The 24,434-nt window shown below is 37.6% G+C and overlaps 1 protein-coding gene and 1 non-coding gene across 2 annotated transcripts in view; both read left to right on the forward strand.

The window, feature by feature from the left end:
- BCAS3 (BCAS3 microtubule associated cell migration factor) overlaps nucleotides 1–24,434 on the forward strand; it is a 662,199-nt gene that overhangs the window by 401,406 nt on the left and 236,359 nt on the right. The window lies entirely within an intron of this gene.
- LOC126030416 (small nucleolar RNA SNORA70) lies at nucleotides 7,891–8,024 on the forward strand. The gene has a single exon (XR_007503119.1). It is a non-coding gene; the product is annotated as a small nucleolar RNA SNORA70 (small nucleolar RNA).

The raw sequence follows: 24,434 nt of genomic DNA on the forward strand, positions 1-24,434 counted from the left end.
TGAGGTAGGAGTTTCTTCATCTTTTGGAGGGTTGTATTAGACACATGAAGTTTTTCCCTAGGATAGCTACTTGTTCTGTGTTTTTTAATTTACTGGCAGCAGTGGACCATATCACATTGCAGGAGTCTCAGCTTATTCTATCCTTACTCAACTATTGCAGGAAGAATAGGACATTGGAGGGATCCTACTGGTCCTTTCTGTTCATACTTTATGACTTACTATTATGCTCCCAGTATGGTCTCCTCTTGCAATGTTCAGGGGCTGCACTCCATGCTCTGGGTGCAAAAGTTGCAAAAGTGGTATTCAGGGGTTCTTGAAGTTTCAGGGATCAAACCTAAACCTCTCTGGCCCTTGGGTTTCTAATTTTAAATAAATGGAAATTAGATACAATTTGTAATTCTGTTACTTGGTCTCGTGAGTTTCACATTTCTACCATATTGTACAACACAAAACAGTGATCATTTCCATCTGCATATGAAGTTCAGTTGAAAAATGCTGGAGTAGAACTTGAAAGCAAAAGAGAAAAATTCTAATGCCCAGAGATAAGCAAGAAGCAAATATTACTGAACTGCAGTAATGTTTATCACTATTTATGAATTGTATGCATGCAAATAGATGCACTTAGTTTTTATTTTTTTCTTCTTTTTGAGGTGAGCATTTTCTAAAAACTAAGATAAAGAAACTTAAAATATGTGTGTGAGAGAGATACAGAGAAAGAGTAAGAGAGAGAGAATAAAACAGACTACTTCTAACTGCATGAAAAAATAAAACTTAAGAAACTCACACTTGAAAGTAACCTGTCTGCCAAGGCCGAGTCCTTATATTAACTCTCCTTTAGAATGAAGAATCCAGTGGCCAGAGAGATACAGCAGGTATGGTGCTTGCCTTGCAAGTGGCCAATCTGAGTTTGATCCCCAGTGCCACAAATGGTCCCTGAACAGCACCAGGAGAGACCCCTGAGCATAGCCGGGTGTGTGCTCCCCCAACCATTCCCCAAATAAAGAAAGAAAGAATTTGTACTACATTCATATTGGTCTGGAGAAGATATTCAAGAGAGGAACACCACAATTCCCATTGAGATCAGAAAATATGATTAAGGAATTTAAATGTAATTACCCAAAATTTGGCTTTTCTTTTAAAGAACCCCGTCATTTTAGAGATTCTTTGATACTGTAAATCTGACAACTGAATCTGGTTGTTTTTGGAAGACTTCCAGCAGGAATAGTGTGAGTCAAGGATGAGTACATAAAAGAGAAGCCTGGGCCGGACAGACAGCCTGAGCAATATTATGTTTCGATTTAAATCAGATTTTATCAGTGACTGATATACAGAGGGGAGTTTTTGTGGAATGTGTTTAACTTTTGTAAGATATCCATCTTATGTATGTGATTGGTATACAACTTTCTTTATATGAAATGTGAGGCAACAGTAAGTATATGTTAAGCAGTGGTCCTCAAACTTTGGTCTGCGGGCCACATATTGTAGTTGTTCCCATTTTGTTTCTTCACTTCAAAATAAGATGTATGTAAAAAGCAAAAAAAAAAAAAAAAGCAAGAAAAAAAAATAAGATGTATGCAGTGTGCTTAGGAATTTGTTCATAGTTTTTGTTTTTACTATAGTCCAGCTCTCCCACAGTCTGAGGGACAGTAAACTGGCCCCCTGTTTAAAAGTTTGAGGACCACTGTAACAAATCACTTTGCCATTACTTCTGAGCACAGTAATATTACTACACTTGAGAATTTTGTTTTTTGTTTGTTTGTTTTTGGGTCACACTCAGTAGCACTCAGGGATTACTCCTAGCTTTAAGCTCAGAAATCACTCCTGGCAGGCTTGGGGGACCATATGGGATGCCGGAATTGAACCACCGTCCTTCTGCGTGCAAGGCAAACACCCTACCTCCATGCTATCTCTCCAGCCTCCTGATTTTGTTTTTTTGAGGACACCTTTATTTCTTTTTTACCCATAGCTGGTAGACTTGAATTTAAAATATAGTAGCTAAACTTTTAGTTTTCTGTCTTAAATGCTTTGACAGCTGTGCAACTTTCCCAGTAAGCAAGTTTCTCAGCAGAATTTGTCACCATCTTTTTGGTGTTTCTTTACTGTCTTGTCAAACATCTGGAAGTGAGCATGTTGGCAGTCATCTCACAACATGATTTTGCATTTACATCATGATGCTAGCTGTTAAAAGGTGATTGTTTTTAAAAGGAAAAAAAAGTCAGCAACTTTGGGTCTGTCATAAGGTCAAGTGATGATTAGTGATGCAGTCTTCCCTAAACACATGTTAGCAGAGTAAAACCAGCAAAGTGAAATCAGTTTTCCCAAATTTGGTAACCATTAGAGTACTTCCTAAGTCACTTCCCAATGTCAAGCCTAAGGTGGGGAAGGGTAGAGGGCTATAGTGAGTTCTCAGCCGTTTTGTACCAAAGGGATTAAATTTGGCAGTTGATGCAGCCTAGGAAATGCTCATGCAATGGCAGAGCTAGACAGGAAACACTTTGACAGTGTTGTTTTGATAGAGGATCATGAGATCAGGCAAAGAGTGTGAACTTTATATGTAGTCCAGGCCTTAGAGTACAAAGCTGGCTACTGGGGGTTGCAGAATCAGTAAAGAAGTTCAAAGAGGAGGACTGTATCACTTCCTTGGACCTTCTTTTCTAAAGAGGAATGCTGAAAGTGATGTAATTCTTTGAAGTGGAGGAACCTAATTCATGAGTTTTGTTGTTATTTTTGTTTAACCTCTCACCAGCATTATTCATCTTTACATTTTTTAAAAACATGATTGTTAGCTTAGACTCTAAGAGCAAACCTCACCACCTTTTTTTTTTATAGCTCTCAAAAGAGCTGTCATCCAAGGAAAACATTTCACTGAGCAAAGATTATACTTTTGGTAGATGGACATTTTATAATGATAACTTTTGACAACTTGCTCTGGTCACCATGTGTCTCCCAGGCCCTAGTGGTGGGTGGGTATTCATCAGAAGCAAGAATGTGTCTGAGGGGACTCACTTTTATAGCAGGCAGACATGGTTTTGAGCTTCCTAAAAGTGTTCTGGAAACCTCGGAAAGGAGCTTTGTTCCTCTTGTGTGTGATGTTGGGGGCAGTCCACGAGGATCCTGTTTAGAGAGGTGCAGAGTCTGGGATTTAGGGCCTTTGTGTGAGCCTGTGCTTCTCCTATGAGCTCCTTTGTGCTCTTCCGGTATTTTGGACACTGCACTTTGATTGATTTCTTCTTGTGAGCCACTCTTCAAGGTTTGCAAAAGTCATTTTTTATTATGAGGCTGACTCAAATGTTCCCCACAGCAGTCATTAACATAGATTACCGTAATCACCAAATTCACTTGAAAAAATTCATTCCATTTCTGCCTTTAAACGTTACCACCCCCTTTTCTCTAGACCAAGAATGATTTTTTTTAATTGAATCACCATGAATTACAAAGTTACAGAGATACTTGTTATTGAGTTTTAGGCATACAATGTTCCAACACCATTCCCTTCGCTAATGTCCATTACCCTCCAACTGTGTCCCCAGTTTCCCTCCCACCCCCTAGCCTGCCTCTGTGACAGACACATTTCCCCTCTGCAATTGTCCTTGTGTTCCCTTCCCTAACTTATGTTCCTCCACCCCCATCCTCACCCAAGTGGCAAGCTTCCTGCTGAAGATCACTTCTCCTGCTCTTTGTTCCTATTGCCTTTGGGCAGTGGGAAAAGTTGACTGATCCAGCCTTTTTGGAAGACAATTTGGACATTCCTCACAAAAAATAGGAATTGAGCTTCCATATGACCCAACAATTCCAGTCCTGGGAATATACCCTAAGGGTTCAAAAAGAATGAGTCTTTACTCCTCATATCCTCCTCCATATCTTGCTTCAGTGACTGCCACATCTGGTAGGTAAGTCCGAGCCTGTGGGCACTGCCCACTTAGGTTCCCTTCAGTCCCATACTTGGTGGAAAGTGGAAATACTCACAGTTAGTCTGCTGAGTTTATAGGACTCATTCCAAGTTCATTTTAGTATGATTTTCATTTATTTTGTGGGGCTCTTGGGCCATACTTGATTGTGCTCAGAGCTGATACCTGATTCTGCTCAGTGCTCACTCCTGGCAATGCTCATATGTGAGACTGAGACTGGCCGCACACAAGGCAAATGCCTTAAGCCCAGCACTGTCTCTACCCCTAATCTTTTTATTCATAGATCTTTCACATTCATATTGATTGCATGTATATCTCTTTTAATTCTAACTCTCAGCTTCATGTGTCAACAAATAAAATGTCTTCTTAATTAACTTAGCTAAATAATTCTGTATTATTTTCTTATTACTGATTCTCTTATATGTAAAAGAACGATCACTATAATTCAAGGAGCTTTATTCATCAGAACAACCCCCAAACTGGTTCTTACTTAACTCTTCTTGTCTGGAACTGTATGGTAGTCTTAGAACAAGTATCAGTCCCTCTCATCCTTCTACATCCCTCTGTTTGCTTTGCATAATTCTGATTGGATTTTCTCTTAAAACTGTTGTTACCCTGTTTTCGGGAACCTTTCATTATGTCTGATTTTACAACCTGATATCTATATTGAATGGAGATTTAAAAATGCTAGCTGTGCTTCCTGTATATCCACTCTCTAAGTACCTGGGCGCTGCCCAAAGTAACCTTCTTGTTGAGTTGGGCTCCAAACAGTTCAGATGCCAGCCCCCAAAGCCAATTATCAAGAAGCATTTCTTCTGTGATCTTCTGAGATTTTTTTTTTCTTCCCAAAGTCAATGTCAGACAAGATTCTGGTTGAAACAGGAAACATAGGCAGCTGTTTTATGCTGTTAGATTCTAAAAGTACTCATCACCTTGAAGGTTGCTAGTTATATTTTATAGTTGGTTTTTTTTAACATTGAAATGGAGGAATCCTAGTCTTTCTGGGAAATATGTGCTTCTACATCACAGGGTACGTCTGTGTAGGGACAAGTTCCCAGGGACTGAAAGGCCATGGGGATTTGTCAGTATCATGCCATCAGACTTGCATAGACAAAGCACAGTGTAATGCTAACGAAGGTGGGGAGTAGTAGCTCTTGCCTCCAACGCATGTTCATTATCTCTCCACTTTGTAGCCTCACGTATTTGAATAAGTATAACCTATGTCTTTGCTGTATACACTGTCATAGGCAGAGACGTACAAAGCCAGTTAAAGTTTGTCATCATAAATAGTTGGGGAATCATGCTTTAAGTTTAAGGATTGTTCGTTGATGTGCCATGCTGTAGTAAGATATTACATGCTGACCCTTTTTATATGGAAGCTCATATTCAAGAATCTTGGATATTGTTGCCATAATCTAGCTGTGTCTTCCTGTAAATCATAAAATTTCTGATGCACATTTATTGTTAGCTCTTCAATCCATTAGTGTTTTCAGAAAAGTTTTGTATAATACTAATCTCAGTATTTATGGGGAATTGCAGCAACCCTAACCTACATACAAGAAAGATGATATGGCCAAAGCAAGTCAATAACAGTGGACATAGAATCAGAGCAACCATTCCTCATTCATTGTCTTCTTTTTCTCATGTTATTTTTTTTGTCTCTGTGAGTGGTTTTATTCCAGTATTTGACTAATACGTTAAATCTATTTTGTGTATCATTTGAAATCGTGGTTTCTAGAGTAAACTCTGCCAGTAGCAAATCTGTTTTTTTCTTGAATTAGTTTTTTTCTTGGATTATTTCTAAGAATCTTTTCTGTGAAATAATAGTGTTTATAATTTATTTTTTACTTTTTTTGTTTTTGGGTCACACCCGGCAGTGCTCAGGGGTCACTCCTGGTTCTATGCTCAGAAATCGCTCCTGGCACGCTCAGGGGACCATATGGGATGCCAGGATTCGAACCACGACTTCTGCATGCAAGGCAAATGCCTTACCTCCAGGCTATCTCTCCGGTCCCTAGTGTTTATAATTTATTTTGATGCCAAATCTACTGAAGTAAAGTAGCAATGATATTATAGGCACTAATGAGTTCTCACCAGGAATTTTTTATTTCTAAATAAATAATCATCACTGAAACTTGTGCTGAGAAGGCGAATTTCTGACTTGGGTTAACTTAATTATTTTTTCTTTTTCTTTTTTTTTTTCGGGGGGTCACACCCAGCAGTGCTCAGGGGTTCCTCCTGGTTCTACACTCAGAAATCACTCCTGGCAGGCTCAGGAGACCATACGGGATGCCGGGATTCGAACCACCGACCTTCTGCATGAGAGGCAAACACCTTACCACCATGCTATCTCTCCGGCCCCAACTTAATTATTCTTAACTCTTGTTTCTCCATTTGCTTCTTAAATTTTGACTTAATTATCAGAATCACTAAGTTGAGGGTCCAAATATATCTAACGAACTCCTCATCTGTCTCATATTGTTAAAATGAAATTATATTCCAAACTCTTAAAATTAAGTCTGAGCATTTTGTGTTTGGGATTTTAAAATAAATCTGAAACACTGGAGTCTTATTCTACCTTCACTAACTTATCATTTCTCTATTAAAGTTCTTTCTTCCTTGAGGCCTGGGGGCCCCCAGGCCTTTTCAGCATCGTGGTCTGCACTTCTCTGTTTTTCTTTCCCTGGAAGTGCTGATTAGTGACTTGCGGTGTGGATTCTGATTTATCGCAGAACAGGGCTGCCCCTTAGGGGCTGAGCAGAAACACTCATGAAGGAGCCCTGATTAAAAAGAGTGGTAATGAAGACAAATGTTTCAGAGAGAGTTGAGAGAAAACCAGTCCTTGGCATTCCCCAAAGCTCCTCTGAGCTTTTGAAAAGGAGGTAGTGGTAGCCAAAGGAAATATTTCTCCTTTGTTGTTTATTTCTCATGGCACGGGAAACATTTTTCTTTTCCTCCTGGGTGTTCTAATTCTCACTTGTTAACTGCTTTTCATGCAGGGTTGCAATTAACCCCTGGCAGATTCCTCACCAGGTTACCCTTAGACCCAGTCTACACCCAAAGAAGTTTTTAGTGCTTTGACCTAGAGCCATTTTTAAATTCTTCAGACTTGACACTTTTGCCTAATTTCTCAGATCATTAAATCTCCCTTCTGGGTTTTCCCCAAGAATTTTTACTAAATTTGATGGTAGGTGCCTATAACCAACCACCTTTCCTTCTTGTTTTTGTAAACTAGAAATGCCAGGAGAAAAAAAAATCAGTTCCTATTCACTTGGTGATTGTAATCACAACTGGGTCAGAAATTCTAAACAACTATTACAACCATAATCTTGTTCATTCTTAACTATTTGAATTTAGGTAGACACATTGCAAGTAAGTAAGTGTCTTGCTTGATAGATCTTTTGCATCTGCCAAGCCAGTAGTTCTGTCATTTGTCACCAGGTGAGTTTAATCCATTACCCTTGTCAATTTTACCCAATTTTATTTCAGATCACCAATTCAGATCAGAATTAGTGGTGAGCATGTAGAATATCTGTAACAAACATACAATTAATCTCTAAGCTCTTTTAATCATTTAGTCACCCAAAAACCACATTCAAAACACTTAAATAATTAGAAAGATTTAATGGAAGCTATGATACAGTTTTATAAGCAATGCATACATCTATTAGCATACCTGTTTAGGATGCTGTGTCCTTTCTCAATGTGAACAAGGCCAGGCAAAGTCAAGACAAGTGATAGAAAAAAAAATCTACCCATTTCTGTCATTAATAGATCTAAGAATTTAAACCAAGTTAAAAAAAAATTGCTACCCTCTCTGATTCTTCTTTCTTGCTAAAAGGTTTCTTTTCCAGAGGTGGGCATTAGTTTCTGAGCCAGTCAGCTGGGTCCCATTTTATGGAGAAAAATCTCAGCACTCTTAGAGAATCTGGCCAGATGTATATGGTAAAGGAAAATTCAAATTTGATCCAATCATATTAAACTGGCAAAAAAGAAAAAGTAGAATCAGCTTTTTTTCCTATGGGCCATTTGGCAATAGCTGCAAACAGCAGTCTCATGGTTAGTGCCTGCAGCCTGTTGCTTATATGGGCCACCCTAAGACAAAAGGAGACAGCTCTCTGATTTGGGCATTCATATCTGTACTTACACTGACCCCGGTCTTAGCCTCCAGGCACACATGGGGAATGTCTTTGGAAACCCCCAAGGCAGGGTCTATGTTGGCCGAGTCATCATGTCCATCTGCACCAAGCTAAAGACAAAGGAGCATATAATTAATGCCCCACATAGGGAGAAATTCAGGTTCTGTGGCCACATGATAATATCCACTTCTTCAAGAAGTGAGGCTTTTCTAAATTTAATGGAGATGAATTTAAGGTCATAGATCTGAGTCTAATATTCTTTTGCTTACAGAAGACACTTAAACACTCATGATAAACATAGACCAGCCAAACAAAATATTAATCAAGAGCACTTAAAGAGAATAGGAAAAACTGGGTCTAATTGACATATTTAGAAACCCCACTCCTCCATAAAACTGAATACACGGGCCCGGAGAGATAGCACAGTGGTGTTTGCCTTGCAAGCAGCCAATCCAGGACCAAAGGTGGTTGGTTTGAATCCTGGTGTCCCATATGGTCCCCGGTGCCTGCCAGGAGCTATTTCTGAGCAGACAGCCAGGAGTAACCCCTGAGCACCGTGACCAAAAAAAAAAACAAAAAAACAAAAACAAACAAACAAAAAAACCCTGAATACACAAGTCTTTTTACTGCACATGGGACAGTCTATAAGATTTAAAAATCACAAAAATAAAAATTATACTGTCTTCCTAAAGGACAAAACTAGAAATCAGTTACAAAACGATTATCAGTAACGAAGTAATCAAGAAAGTGGCAAGAAGTTTAAATACTTAGAAAGTAAACAACATACTGCTAAATAACAAGTAGATGTGAGTGGAAATCAAAGAAAAAGTCAAAAGATTCCTTGAAACAAGTAGTGATGAAGACACCAACTACCAGAACCTATTGGGACAAAGCAAAAGCTGTATCATAGGGAAAGTTTTTAGTTATTTAAGAAAATCTGATAGCCCCATCCAAAATTTGGGAAAAGAAATGACACTTTCTCAAAGAAGACATATAAATGATGAGTAGGCATATGGAAAACTACTCTTCATCAACCATGATTAAAAAAATGCAAAAAAAAAAAACAACACTGAGTTATCTCACACCAATGAGAATGAAATGTTTCAAAAAGTCTGGAAACAGTGTGGATGAATGGATCAAGAAGTTGATTAATGGATTAATTGAATGGATTAATAAATGCAGGAAAGGTCCCTGACTCACTATGTTCATTGCAGCACTATTCGCAATAACCAGAATATGGAAGCATCCCAAGTGCCCAAGAACAGATGAGTGAATAAAGAAACTCTGGCATGTCTACACAATAGAATAGGAAAAATGAAATTATGAAGTTTATTTAGACATGGAGAGTGTTATGCTGAGTGATATGAGTCAGAAGGAGAGGAACACACTCGTCTGCAGGATATTTAAAAAAATCAACACCATAGGGGCCGGCGAGATAGCATGGAGGTAAGGCATTTGCCTTGCATGCAGAAGGACAGTGGTTCGAAACCTAGCATCCCATATGGTCCCCCAAGCCTGCCAGGAGCGAGTTCTGAGCTAGAGCCAGGAGTAACCCCTGAGTGCTGCAACAAAACAGAAACCATAGTATGAGAATGATACCCAAAGACAATAGAGATGATGACTGAGAAATATAGTTAGGACAGAGAAGGGGCGTCTATAATAATAATAGCAATAATAATTGGTAATGGTCACTCTGGATAAGAACTGATAGTTGAAGGTAAGTAAAATGATATGCATGATACCCCTTCAGTAACAACATACCAAAAAAAGTGCCTAAAATTAAAAAGAGACAGAAGAAAAGTATTTGCCATAGAGGAAGGGTGTGGGTGTGGAGATGGGAGGGTTACTGTGGAAATTGGTGGCAGGGAATGAAAAGTGGTAAAGGGATGGGTATTGGAACATTGTATGACTAAAACTCAACTATCAAGAAATTCTTAATTCTTTATCTCACAGTGATTTTATTTGTTTTTAAAGTTGTGGTATATATACACAAATACATAGAACTGAGGATATAATTGTAAATGAGGTCAGAAAGAAAGATACTGAATGACCTCTTTTATATGTGGGATTTAAGATACACAAGGTAGCGACAAAGGGCCACAAGCAACAAAACAGGAGAATTGATCCACAGAACTGAATTGATCCACAGAACTGAATTGAATTGTGTAGAAAGGGAAGGGCACTGGGGGTCTTGGTGAAGGGAAGTATGCTGATAATAGCTGTCTTATTGGGATTGTGTACACGGGAAACCATCATTAACAGTATATAAATCACTGTGCTTCAATCAAAATATTTTAATACATAAAAGACTTGTAACTGGAGGAAAACTGGCTCACCACAGATCCCTGAACAAATGGCATGCTTTAAAGCTATCCCTTCCTTGGTCACAGTTAACTTACAAATCCTACTTTCCAATTCCTCCCTCCCTTAACAAACTTCTAATCATTCATGTTAAAGCAGTTCCAAAAGTTAGCATGATGGTCTTTCTAGAATATTTACCTCTCTCTTAAAGCAAAACATTAACAAAGGAAAAACATAAAATTATATATAATGTTTCTCAGATATAGGGGAGTATTTTATGTTAATACATTCTGATAAACAGATGAGTTTAAAGAACACTCATTGAAGACTTGGTTGGGTAAATCCTTTGACACCTAAGTTGTTTCCAATGAAGAAGATTGGTCTTTCTGAAAATCAGAGTCAAGGCTAAATTGATATCAAGTACAAGGATCTCAGGAAAGGCAAAAAAAATTGCTGTAGCTTATTTGGCAATAGTGGAAGATTTAGACTGCTGGACTAAGTGCAAAGTTTGTAGAATTACTTCAGGAGCATGCTTCAGGGTCATAGAATTCCATGCACATTTGAGCCATTTGCCATTACTTCCCTGTTAACTGGAAAAGAAAGACTCTTTCAGTAATTCCCAAGACTGAACCAAATTCCCCCTCAAGTACTGATGGGCCCTTCCTGGTTTGAAAAACTGGCATGAACTTCTTTATTTTTCCTGGCTTCAAACGGGCATATTAAGATTTCATGGATATCTAAATTTTTCCTCTGAGTATCTGGGAGCACATCAGAGAAACCAAATAGAAAAGAGGGAAAAGGAAATAGGTTATTTCCTTAGCCTTTTGAAGGCAGTGGATTGGAAGTGGGCTTTCTGTGACGTTCATTGGCCCAACATTGCCAGGAATCCCCTCAAACACTATCTTTTGTTCCTTATTGTGGAATCTTTAACAAACTGTTTCACAGGCTTCTTTAGAACATGATTTTCATGTCCTGAGATCCCTTGTGGAAGATTTGGAGAGACGGAAGCCTGAGTGGAACATGGTGATTTGAGATTAAGGGATATACTGAGGAAGGAATCAGAGGAAAGGAAAGGAAGCAGTGTCCAATTTGAAAAATAAATACCTTAATTTTTATTCTTTTGTTTGCTGATTTCTCCACACAAGTTAGGGCAATATTGCTAGCCAGTATTGTTTGATGAGTTAAAGTCAGAACAGAGAAGCAGTTTACTGGTGTTTCTTCAAAAGATGCATGGAGGGAGTACAATTTTACAATAGGAAGATTGCAACCAGTGACAATTACAAACATAAAAAGGTTAAAAATATACGTGATAGAGGCTTGTTTGTTCATTATGGATGTTATATCATGTAAACTCCATGCCTAAATTAGGAAGTTAAAGTTTTGGGGTGGTTTTTGTTTCGGGTATTGAGAGCCATACCCAACCACTCCTAGTGGTTACTCCTGGCTAAGTGCTCATATATCACTACTAAGGGTGCTCTAGAGATCTTCTAGGGCTGGAGACCACACACTGTTACTTTGCATACCAAGCATTCATTCCAGACCATTAAACTATTTCCAGCCCCCAAAATTGAGGTATTTCTGTGAATTATTTACTCCCCTCATACCCCGGCTCAAAAATAGACTTGTCCACTGCTGAACTGTATTCTTTATACTAAGATTTACTGTCTTGTGTGGTCTACTTTCAATGAAATAATTGGACTCTGAAATTTATATTTTGGAGGGGTTCTAGAATGCCTGAAAAACATTAGAAATTTCAGTGTTTTAGAAGTTTTAGAAATTTCAGAAATTTCTGACCTGGTGAGATATGTAAGAAGAAACAGAAGAACTAAAGCAGTGATTATAAAGGCATTTCATCTTAATGATACCTAATATTAATTAAGCCTACACTGTATGTCAGCACTATATAATTAAATTAATACTAATTTGTTAATCATGAAAAAACTTTTTGTAAATAGGTTTATTGTTCTTAAGGTAAACCATAATTATTTAGAGTAAATATGTGACAATGGTTTGGAGAGATAATACAAAAAATACTGTGCTTGCCTTGTGTCTAGTCAACCCCAATTTGATCTCTAGCACTATATATGATCCCAGAGCACAGAGCCAGGAATAAACCTGGCTGTACCCCCAAAAAGTGTTTTTGATCATTTTAAATGACTTTATTAATACCGCTTTATTAATGTGAATTTTAAAATAAAAGGAGTGGAATGACAAAGAAATAGTTTTAACTTATTATCATTTAGTTTGATGGTTATAGTAGTATTTATGACATTGATGTACAAAGTAGTTTCTGCACCTCATTATCTACAACCCTCTACAATTTTGTCAGCTCTAGTCTTCATCACTAATTTTCATCACTTTCTCTGCTCCCTCCCTTTTATTTTCTGCTTGGCAAGTAGCCTTATATTCCAAGGTGAAGTATTTCTAATTAATTCAATACTATCTATTCCCTTCTTTTATATATATACATATACACACACTTCAGATGAGTGAGATCATCTGGTATTTGTTCTCAATCTGACTTCATTTGCATAACATTATACATAAAACTGCATGATTTCACCTTCTCTTTTAGCTGTATAGTATTCCATTGCTTATATGTACCACAACTTCTTTATACATTCATCTGTTTTTGTACATTTAGATTGTTTCCCTCTGCATGCTATTGTAGTATGCATAAAACAGCAAATTTTGCGGGGGGGCCATACCCACCAGTGGTCAGGACTTATTCCTGTCTCTGCACTCAGTGATCAATCACTCTTAGAGATTTCAGGAGACAATATAGCGTGCTGAGAATCTAACCAAGCCAGACCCATGCAAAGTGAACATCCTACAAACTCTATTCCGGCTCCAAAATTGTATAATTTTTTTTAAAGAAAAGTTGTTTTTACATTATTAACTCTGTACGTTTCTTTACATAGCTTTTACATTTTTATTTTATTTTTAATTTAGGAGAAGTATGCATACTATTAGTATTTTTTCTTTGAAAGCAGTTCTGAAATAAACTTATGAATGTGGTCTAAAGTAGTTCAGAGTCTCTAGAATCTGACTTGGATAAAATAAGGATTATTCAAGATAGAGGGAATTGTAATTTATGTCAAGCATGCTGTTTTGTAATTATCACTGTGACACAGATATCTGATGTTAAACTTCATTATGACAAGTGATTATAGCGCGTAGATGTCTTAATAATTGGTACATTTTTCACTTAACCCTTATTCTATTAATTTAGGGGCATACTCTATTAGTACCAAGGAAATAAATTCAGGATACTATTATTGCACTAATCATATTTCATCAGTGCAAAATACTCACAGATCATCAAGACAATTATAAATGCATTAGATAAATGTCATTTTACATAGTATCCTGAAATGAGCTTTTTTAACCCTTAGTTAGCATCCCATCTGTGTATAAAGTATCACAAGCAAGGTAATGACAGCATATAGGCCAAAGTTCAGTATTTCTTAAGCAGAGAATAACTAGAGGTTAGAATGTGAGCCTGAGAGATAGTACAGCATGTGGGGCATTTGCCTTGCTTATAGCCAACCAGGGTTCAACCCCCAGACTCTTATATTGTCCCCAAGACCACCAGGAGCTATTTCTGAGTTGCACAGTCAGGAGTAACCCCTGAGAATTTCCAGCAGTGGTCCCAAAACCAAAATAAAGCATAAATAAAAAAGGTTTTGTAAAAATAAGATAGAACTTCTAGAGATCAGGAGGAAAGTGTGCAGCTTCATTTTATAAATTTGATCAGCAAAATTGTTACCTCTGTATCAGTATATTCATAATAGTAATGCTGCCACTGCGTGTATGTGATTAGCCCACATGTGAAGAATGGTTTTCACGTTTTCAAATGGTAAGAAAATGTCAAAAGATTCTCTTAAGCTTGAAAATTATAAGAAATTCACATTTGGGAGGATTATAACGTTTTCAGGGAATACAGCTATGCCCATTCCCTTATATATTGTTAAGAATTGCTCTTTTGCTCAGATAGGAGAATTAAATAATTGTAACAGGCGCCATGGTCTGAAGACATGTTTTGTTTTGTTTTCTTTCTTTCTTTCTTTCTTTTTTTTTTTTTTTTTTTTTTTTTTTTTTTGGTTTTTGAGTCACCCCCGGCATCGCTCAGGGATTACTCCTGGATCTACACTCAGAAATCACTCCTGGCAGGCTCAGGGGACCATATGGAATGTTGGGATTCTAACCACCATCCTTCTGCATGCAAGGCAAAAACATGTTACCTCCATGCTATCTCTCAGGCCCCCTGAAAACATTTTATTTAGTTCATTACAGAAAACATTTGCTGACCACTAATTATAATTTCCTAGCCTAACACACAAACTGTTATGTTTGCCTATGGTTGTTTTGTTGTTGTCATTATTGTTATTGTTTGCCTTTATCTGACAACCAGCTAGATTCCAGCCATTCTGGACTGCTAGGACTTTTTTGATTCTAATATGTTTTCTACATATTTTAAACATTTTACCATGTTCTACTCTACATTAAATCATTTCTTTGTATCCTGTCCACCCTGGCAAATTCATATTTGTCTTCCAATCATTCCTACGTACATTGAAACCTTCACATCCTATGCTCTGTTTCCACTTTACATTCCTTCATCAGACAGTGGAAGATGTATGTTGTCTCTTGTACATCTTATAACTCTGGAAAAGTATTTTTTAGCTGAGGCATTATTGACATTTGGACTGGATCATTCTTTGATGTAGGGGCCATCCTGGGCATTGTAGGATATTTAGTGTCATCTCCAGCCTCTCCACATAAAATAACAGTATACACCCTGTCTGTCCCTCAAACAAAGCAAAAAAAAAATGTTTATAAACTTTCCAGTTGTTCTCTGGTGTGGAAAATTGTCCTCCTTTATACCTGTTGCCCCAAACCTTGCAAAGTCACTAGTCCAGAGTAAATCTTGTATTAAATATTAAATACTTTATTTTTCAAGTGGATGATATGTATGGTGTGATTGTTATATATCAATGAGATCTGACATTGGACATAGCCATGGACTTGGGGAAATGAATGTAAGAACTCAAAAGCAAAAGAAGGAACTAAGGATTTGTGTAGTTCTTCAGTGGAGGTATCCCTAACACCTGATCCTGGACACAGAAGAGGGGGATAAAGAGGAGAAATAAGAAGGGACTGGAGCAGTGGTGCAAGCAGTAGGGAATTTGCCTTGTATGCACTAACCTAGGACAGACCACAGTTTGATCCCCCCAGCATCCCATATGGTCCCCAAGCCAGGAATGATTTCTGAATGCAGAGCCAGGAGTAATCCCTGAGTGTCAGCTGGTGTGGCCCAAAAAGCCAAAAAAGAAAAAAGGAAAGGAGTGAAGGAAATCTTGGTCTGGCCTATGCTGAGTATTGTCCTATTCCAAGTATCCTGGCACAAGCTGAAGGGGACCACTCCCAGAACTGCCAAAGTCTGGTCCATGGCCCTGAGCTACCTAATTGCAAGTGTGGCCTTGGCCACCTGGCAAATTTGCTCATCTAATAGCCCATTTACCTGAAAGCAGTTATGAACAGTGAGCCCCTATGTCCACATCCTTTTTCATATCATTTCAGCCATATTCAAAAATCTGTTCTGGTGGTCAGTGCAATATCACAGTGGGTAGGGCACTTACCTTACACATAACTGACCTGGGTTCGATCCCCAGAATCTCATATGGTGCCCCAAGCACCACAGGGAATAACCCCTGGGCGCACAGCTAGAAGTAACCCCTGAGCACTGTTGCTTGTAGCCCAAAAATCAAAAACAAAATAAATCTCTGTTTTCTCCCTCTTATTTTGTAGTCGTACAAAATTCAATAAGAAATATTATTTGCTCCATGTGATAGCATCGCGGGAAGGGCATTTGCCTTGCATGCTGCCAACCTTGGTTCAATCCTCGGCAATCCATGTGGTCCCCAAAAACCACCAGGAGTGATTCCTGAGTGCTGAGCCAGGAGTATCCCCTGAACACTGACATTTGTGCCCCCCCAAATAATAAAAAGAAATACTCTTCCCAGTTTTATTTTTTATGTCTCTAATTTGTGGGAATATTTTTAGCATTCTCTTTTACATTTGGACTGATGGCTCTTTTGCCTGTATATCATCTTTTTAAGACACTGACTTTAAATTTAGAAGGGTGACCTTATTTCTTTTCTTAATTTTGGGGGACATTTAGACGAGAAGGTCCAGTTGCTGCCTCAAAAGTCACAAGATTAGAGTGGAGGAATGAAAGTGTATAGGCTCAGCTCTTGACTGGTTTCACAATCTGTATTCAACTCACTTGACCACATTGATTTCATAAAGTCAGATGTTAGCCACAAATAACCTAACTTCTTAGGATGCTGAAAATGAACTTAACTCCTACAGATCATGCATTTATGTGGCAGGTATGAGCAATTTTAAAATCTTGGGAATATTCATTTTACTCCCAAACTTAGTTATGCTAAAATAGTTTCTTTTTTTTTTTTTTTTTTTTTTTTGGTTTTTGGGCCACACCCGGCTGTGCTCAGGGGTTACTCCTGGCTGTCTGCTCAGAAATAGCTCCTGGCAGGCACGGGGGACCATATGGGACACCGGGATTCAAACCAACCACCTTTGGTCCTGGATCGGCTGCTTGCAAGGCAAACGCCGCTGTGCTATCTCTCCGGGCCCTAAAATAGTTTCTTATCAGTAGAACAGTCCATGGATCCTGGGCGAAATTTTTGTTTTATGTTTTTTGTAGTTATAGTTGTATTGATTGGTATTTTTTGCTTACCGTCACCTAAAGCTTACCTTCTCCCCTCCTTTCATGTTTTTATACCCTAAGATGGTGGTAAATAATCTCTCAAACATCATAAGTATCTACTTTTCAGCCTTAAAATATGGTTGATGACATTATCAGCCCTATCTTTCACTTTGCCCTAGAGCAATGGCACTGCTGCAAATATGACCTTTAAGAATGGTAATTTTTCAAATGGTTCTGTGCACTAGAAGTTCCTGTGATGATGGAATCTAGATATAATATGATAGTCACAACTAGCTAGCTATTACACATGAATTTGTTCAGAGAACTGAATTTTCTTTACCCAGTTTTAATGAAATAAAATATAAATAGCCACCTGTAGCAAGTAACTGTCACCACTCTGAATTGATTCGCAAAGCTTGAAATCTTAGCTTTGATAAACTATAAATCTGACATAGTACCAGCACATATCGTAGGTATGAGAAACCCTTTTCAGAATAAATCAATTGGCAATGTTGACTACATACAGAAAATGCTGAGTTTTCTGCTTTTACAATACAGTTGTGAAAGTTCTCTACAATTGATCTAGAAATTTCTTTGAACCTTAGCTATATAACTTTATAGAAAAGTTAAATTACTCTATAGGAGTCAGCACACACAGTACATTGATATTTTCAGATTAGTAGACATTATTTCTCATTACTTTGTTGAGTTGATTTCTATTTATTGGTTTTGGTTTTGTTTGAGGGACATTGGTGGTGCTCAGTGACTGCTCTTGACTCAATGCTTGGGGGTTGTTCCCAGCAGTACTCAGGAGACCATGTAGTGCAAGAGACTAAACCCAGGACCTCTGCATACAAAGTCTTTCTTGTGTCTATTTAGCTATCTCTCCAGCCCCTTTTATGATTTTTTTTTGAATTTTCACACCTTGTGTAGTACTGGGAGTGTGGGCTGCTCCTTATTGGACTTCGGGGACCATATAATGCTAAAGATTAACCAAGTATTGTGCTCTCTTCCTGGAATTTTAAATTAATTTTATTTAGATAAAATAAATTGTTTTTAGAAATTTATGTAATGCATGTGATTGTTTTGAGAATTGAATAATTATTGTTGGAATCAGAGAATTTTGCTTTCTTGAATATTTTTACTTGAAATATTTTGCCTTTATTTTTTCAAAAAAGAGAGCTACATTTAGAATTCAACAAGAAACTACCAGAAGTTTTATTTTTTAGATATATTGCTAAGGGTTTTCAGGAGAAATGTTTTTGAAATTTCTTTCTATTATATTTTCATTATATAAAATGAGATGAGACTAAAGCATTGAGATTCTTTTTTTATTAGTATTACAGTCTTAAGAGGCAGAAGAATATTTTATTTCAAATGCCATCCTAAATTTGATCAATTCTTTGACAAATTTGGGGGTCTTTTTTGTTTGTATTTAGTCACACAGGTGTGCTCAGGGGTTACTTCTGGCTCTGCTCTAAGAATTACTCTACGTGGTACATTGGAACCATATGGAATGCTGGGGTCAATCCCAGGTTGGCCTTATGCAAGGCAATGCTCTATCCACTATTCTATCACTTCAGCTCCATTTTGATTAATATTGTTTAATCCAACTTGTGTTTGTATATTAATTAAATCTATTTGTTGGTGTGGAAGACTCTCAATTATATCAGAGACAGATGAGTTTTATTATTCTTAGATTTTCAGGAATTGTTTATTTTTTATTTCTATGCATATTATACCAGCACTTAACCTGTGGTAATGGTTAGTGATTAAAGTTTTGAAATATGGATGAAGCCTTCCCTGATCCTAGCCAACAGTCCCAAAAGTGCAGGATGCTTTGTGAAAAATCAGACATCCCTACAGACGTTTCTCCTCTCCCTGAATGGAGGGTAGGATTCTCAGTCCAGATGATATAATCTAAAAATTTGGAAGGCCTTAAGAAAAATAAAGTTTAAAGATATTTTTCTCTTCCCCATTTCCTGAGTTGTTCCTTTTAAGGAAGTGTGATGAGGTTAGAGATGTCTGTTATCTGGCCAAAAGAAGTTCACAAATACTGTTTTCATATTTGTGGTTTTGGTGTTTCCGCTAACACATGTGCCTTTCTTCTTCAGTTTCTTATGCACTCCGTCACAAGAGAATTGGCTGCCCACTCTGTGTTATGCAGCCATTAGATGGGCCCAGTAGGGGATTTTGTCTATAGCAAGAACTTGAATGTCTAGGAGTTTGTAAGCTAATTAATACTATAAGCAAGATTCCTTGAATAGATTCTATCTTAGGAAAGATATAGGTGCTCTTAGTGATGGTTTCCTAGATTACAAATATGCAGTGTGGTACCCTGTGATTTAATATACCCAGGCTCATATTATCTGGGATACAAGAACATAAAGCTCTTTATTTCCCAAAAATGCCAGGAGAACCATACTGTAATATATAGGTAATACTCCTATAGGTAAAGATGGAAGGTAAAGATTCTTTTGAGGAAGAAACAAGGACACTAAAATACATTGCACTGAACTGATATGGAAACAAACTTGAGTCTGCTTTGACTCCAGAAGCCTGATTATATTAGATGCAATTGTAGGAGGCTATGTGTGTAGCAAAAGTTCTAATGATGCATTAGAACAGGGTTCAAGTAATGTGGGAAGGTTTTAGAGGTGGATAAACAATGAGTTTATAAAAATTATTCTAGCATCAGAATTGAATATAAGAGAAAAAGTAAAGAAAAGTACCTCACTGAGTAATTCTCACCAGCTTGTATTTACCATGTAGTCATACCAACAGAACATAAAAATCTCTAAGCTTGAGCTAGAGAGTGAGTAAATTGGTTGACTCTTGCCTTGTAGGAATTTGACCCTGGCTTAATTCCAGCATTGCTTAGTCTCCTGAACACTGACAAGAGTAACCCCCAAGCAGAGAACTGATTGTGACCCCAAAACAAAATAAAATATTAATATTTTCCTGGATAAATAGTTTTTTGGCATTTGATCAACTTATAATAAACTTTGTGGGGTCCAGAATGATTGCACAGTGGGTAGGGTGTTTACTTTGCATGTGGTAGACCCAGACTAAATCCCAAGCATCCCTTATGGTTTTTCAAGCACACCATAAGTGATCCCTGAATTGAGAATCCTGAGCACTGTTATGTCGTCCCCCCCCCCCCCCGCGCGCAAAAAAAGCAAGCCTTTTATAATCTGAGACTATAATAAAGAGCACTATTACATTGATGAAAAGTCTCTGATTTGGGAATTTTAAAAATAAATAGGTGAATTGTTTTAAATAACTTTTATATCAGTATTTTTATGGAATAATTGTATGACTGACTACATTATAGATTGTAATGTAGTGGTTTGACAATGCATGATTTAAGGTACTTTTTTTGTCCTGATCTGCAAGTGTCTTGACAAATGTTAAGTAAGCAAAAGCATGCCTCTCTATGCCCTTTGTTCATTTGAGTGATTTTTTTTTTCAAAAGTGTAATACTGAAATGGTATAGGCATGAAGCCAAGTACAAAACCCATCAGTGCCACTGTTGCTTTTCATTATCAGTACTATCACTTCCCTCAGCTTATCTTATTGCTTTGCCTTCACCTGTACAAATGGACTGGGGTGACTCATTTATACAATGGGGAGGATTCATTTCTCTCTACCCAATGTTTAACCTGTAAAGGGCTTCAACCAAGGCCCTTTACATCTTTGGATGGTCATTTACTATTTTAAGACTTATTGGTTATGAGAAAGTTGAATCACCTGTGTTTAGTTTATGAGAATATTGATTATTCCTATTAAATATGATTATACCAAGAGACTCAAGTTCTCAAAAAAACTTTTATTGATGGTAACAATGGAATATATTTATCTTATTTAATTTTTCACACTTCTCCTTACCTCTATATGTACTTTATCTATTTATTGATATTTATTACATAGAATATCCTCTTGCTTAGTTTTTTAAAAATAAGATATCATTTATTGTTAAAGTTCTTGGATAAGGAATATATAAAATGTATAATAACTTCCTGAGTATTCTGTGAACTATTATCATTCCAGTTTTAGAGATGAGGAGATAATGACCCAAAGAAATTAAGCAACTTTACTAAGAACACAAGTTTATATTTGATGGAACCAGATGTGATTAAGGCTGAACTGCTTTGCCTTACTTGGTGCTAGATGATGTGACCACAGTTTTGATAATGAAGAATACTGCTTCAAAATAGTGTTTTCATGGCAGATTCAGAATTGTAAGGATGGAAGGGAATCTATGAAGTGTTTTCTTTTTAGCTTGATTCATAATATGCCCTTACTGGTAATAACAATATCCTATACTGGGTATCAGAGGATAAGAATTTATCAAGTTAAATTATTGGATAGGATTGAAGGCAAAAATGGGCAGTTAGTGCAGAATAAAATACTTGGAGGATCTGTACTTTTTCATGTACTGTATTTTGATTTGGTAACATCAGGATTTCCCTCTGTACAGTAAGAGGGACGTGGATGTGGGTGGAACAAGATTGTTCATAGCTTGATTATTGTTGAGTTATGTGATAGAGCTTTAGTTGGTTTTTTGTTTTGTTTTGGTTTTGGTTTTTGGGCCACACCCATTTGATGCTCAGGGGTTACTCCTGGCTATGTGCTCAGAAATCGCCCCTGGCTTGGGGGGAACATATGGGACGAAGGGGGATCAAACTGCGGTCCGTCCTACACTAGCGCTTGCAAGGCAGACACCTTACCTCTAGCGCCACCTTCCTGACCCTCAGATTTAGTTTTTATTATATGTTTACATGTTATATTATAAATTGCTAGTATAGGTTTATGTTCAAAATACCCCATAATAAAATTTATTTTAAATAATTTCTTTGAAAGCATAAGATTTGATGATTTCATAGTCTATATTTTGTGTTTTTTCCAATGTGAAATTTTCTTGCTTGTTTAGTTAAAAGAAGCGTTTTCTTTTGACATTTGTTCCCTCTTTGAACTTCCTTCATCTCTTTTCCTGATTCTGTTATGGAAAGAAGAAACTCAATCAACTTTTCTAGTTCTGAAGGTGAAGCTGCCTCTGTAGTGCTGGGATGGTTTATCTAATTTATCTTACGCGTAACTTCTCTTTGACATTATTTTTGAACTCAAAAACTTGCTTGCATTGTTCTTGTTAGTGAAAAAAAAATCACTAGGATGTACTTAGTAATTGGAGTCAGCTGCACTTAAGACTGTTCAGCCAGACTGTTATTTTAGCCTTCACTAGTAGGGTTTTTAACACCAGTTTGACCTTACTTTGAAACATTCTCAAAATACCATGCTTTAATATCGATTTATATACTTTCATAGTAAGGCAGAGTAAGGTCCCTGGGGGGGGGAATAAATGAAACTCTTAGTACAAATACAGAAACAAAGATAGATGCTGATTTTTTTTAAGTAAATAGGGAAAGGTATTGAATAAAGTTTTCTTTTGTTTGAGATATAATCAAATACACTCTAAATTGCCCAAGTCACAGATAAATCAGGCACCTACCAATTAGTTGGTTTGATTCCCTTGAGCCTATGTGCCTCTCTGCTTTCTTGGAGATAGTGACCACTAATGTTCTACTTAGAACACAAACGAGATGTTCAGTGACCTTGTTCCTACACATGCAGTTCTATATTCCTACAACTTTATGTCAAGCATATTTTTGGCAATTAAGACCCCCACCCCAATCTTAGGTGCTTGTTTGTTCCAGAGATATTCTCTTTCTTCTCTCTCTCTCTTTCTCTCTCTCTCTCCTCTCTCTCTCTCTCTCCTCTCTCTCCTCTCTCTCTCTCTCTCCTCTCTCTCTCTCTCTCTCCCTCCCTCCCTCTCTCCCCCTCTTCCTCTCCCTCTCTCCTCTCTCTCTCCTCTACTATCCCCCAGGAGAAACCAGTAGAATGTCAGAGGCAGAGTAAACAATTTAGGATTATAGATTTTTTTCAGTCTGTTGAGAGAGAGAAAATTCTCAGGGCATCCGTTCTTTTTTCTGAGGACACAGCTATCAGCAGCTCCCTAAAAGGCAACTGGACTCCCTCCCATCTCTTCTGAGCTTTCTATGTACTGTATATGTCTAGATACCATGATAGTCCAGTGCCTGTGAAGACTTGGAACTTTCAGACAATAACTCAGACTTTTTTTCTCATACTATAGATAGGAAATGAACAAGTGTTTGCTAATGAAATAGCCCTTCAGGCACTCAATGTTGTTGAGTGATGTAAAAATCTCAGGCACCAGTAGGAAGTCCTTTTTAAGTTTAAAAATTTATTATTTTTGTTACCTCTGAAATGTCTGGCCTAATATCTTTCAGAAAATAACAAAATATTTTGAAAGAGTTTAATGTCATAATTATGGATCCACCATAGCCAAAAATCCAAGTTAGTTTACATCACAAGAAATTTCTGGATGTTGAATTTTAAGCCGACTTTACTTTTATTTTATTTTACTTTATTTATTTAAATGTCACCAAGCCAAGCCGACTATTAGAATAGTTTTTGAGCTGCTGAGAGAGCTAAAGGTTAAATATAATTTCTCAGTAAATTGATCTACATAAAAGAATTACTTCCTATAGATTAGCTGAAATCATGATACTGTCTGTGTTGCAGACCAGGAACGTCACTGCATTTTTGAGGACACCCTTAGTGCCAAATTGCTCAAAACCTGTTTGGCTACCACCGTAAGGTTTAAAATGTAAAAATATAAAAGTGTTGGAAATTTTCATTTTGTGTTTCCTTATCAGAAATACTCATTTAGGCCATAACAACTGTTAGAACAAGATAACAACTCCAGGCCAGCTGTCAAATGTTTACCATTATCAAAATTCTCCCTGGAGGGAGATGCAACTTTGGCTCGCCTCACCGGCAGTAATTTAATTTTTCCTTCATTCTGACTCGGAAATGGCAGCATTTTTCAAAGCTTCCTCCCACTGATGGCTGAAATTTTCCTTGTGAAATGATTTCCACCAGTCTTGAATCTTTCTTGTTTCTGCCGTCTTCACCTTTGCTGATGGTTCTGCAACTCATCACCAGCTATGCAAACTGACAGTTCACATCCTGGGGCAGCAGTGGGGTCTGGCCTGCAGAAAGGAGCAGCCTGACCAAATTTACGCTCACAAGATCTCTTAATTCACAAAAGCATTTGCTCTAGTTCCTGTTCTCTGCTGCAGGGGCTATGGAGAGGGTGTGGGGGCTGGGGCAAGACCACTGGGAGAATGTTCTGAAGAGAAGAGAGGCTCTCTTCACACTCTACTGAGTACACAGACTTTGGAGATGAAAAACAGACGGAGGGAGGCATTTCCAACCATCTTGCTGATCTGTGCAGGAGTTCACCGAACTGGACTGCATCGCACCAGACCC

Source organism: Suncus etruscus, chromosome 1 (assembly GCF_024139225.1).
Source record: "Suncus etruscus isolate mSunEtr1 chromosome 1, mSunEtr1.pri.cur, whole genome shotgun sequence".
NCBI classification, from domain to species: domain Eukaryota; kingdom Metazoa; phylum Chordata; class Mammalia; order Eulipotyphla; family Soricidae; genus Suncus; species Suncus etruscus.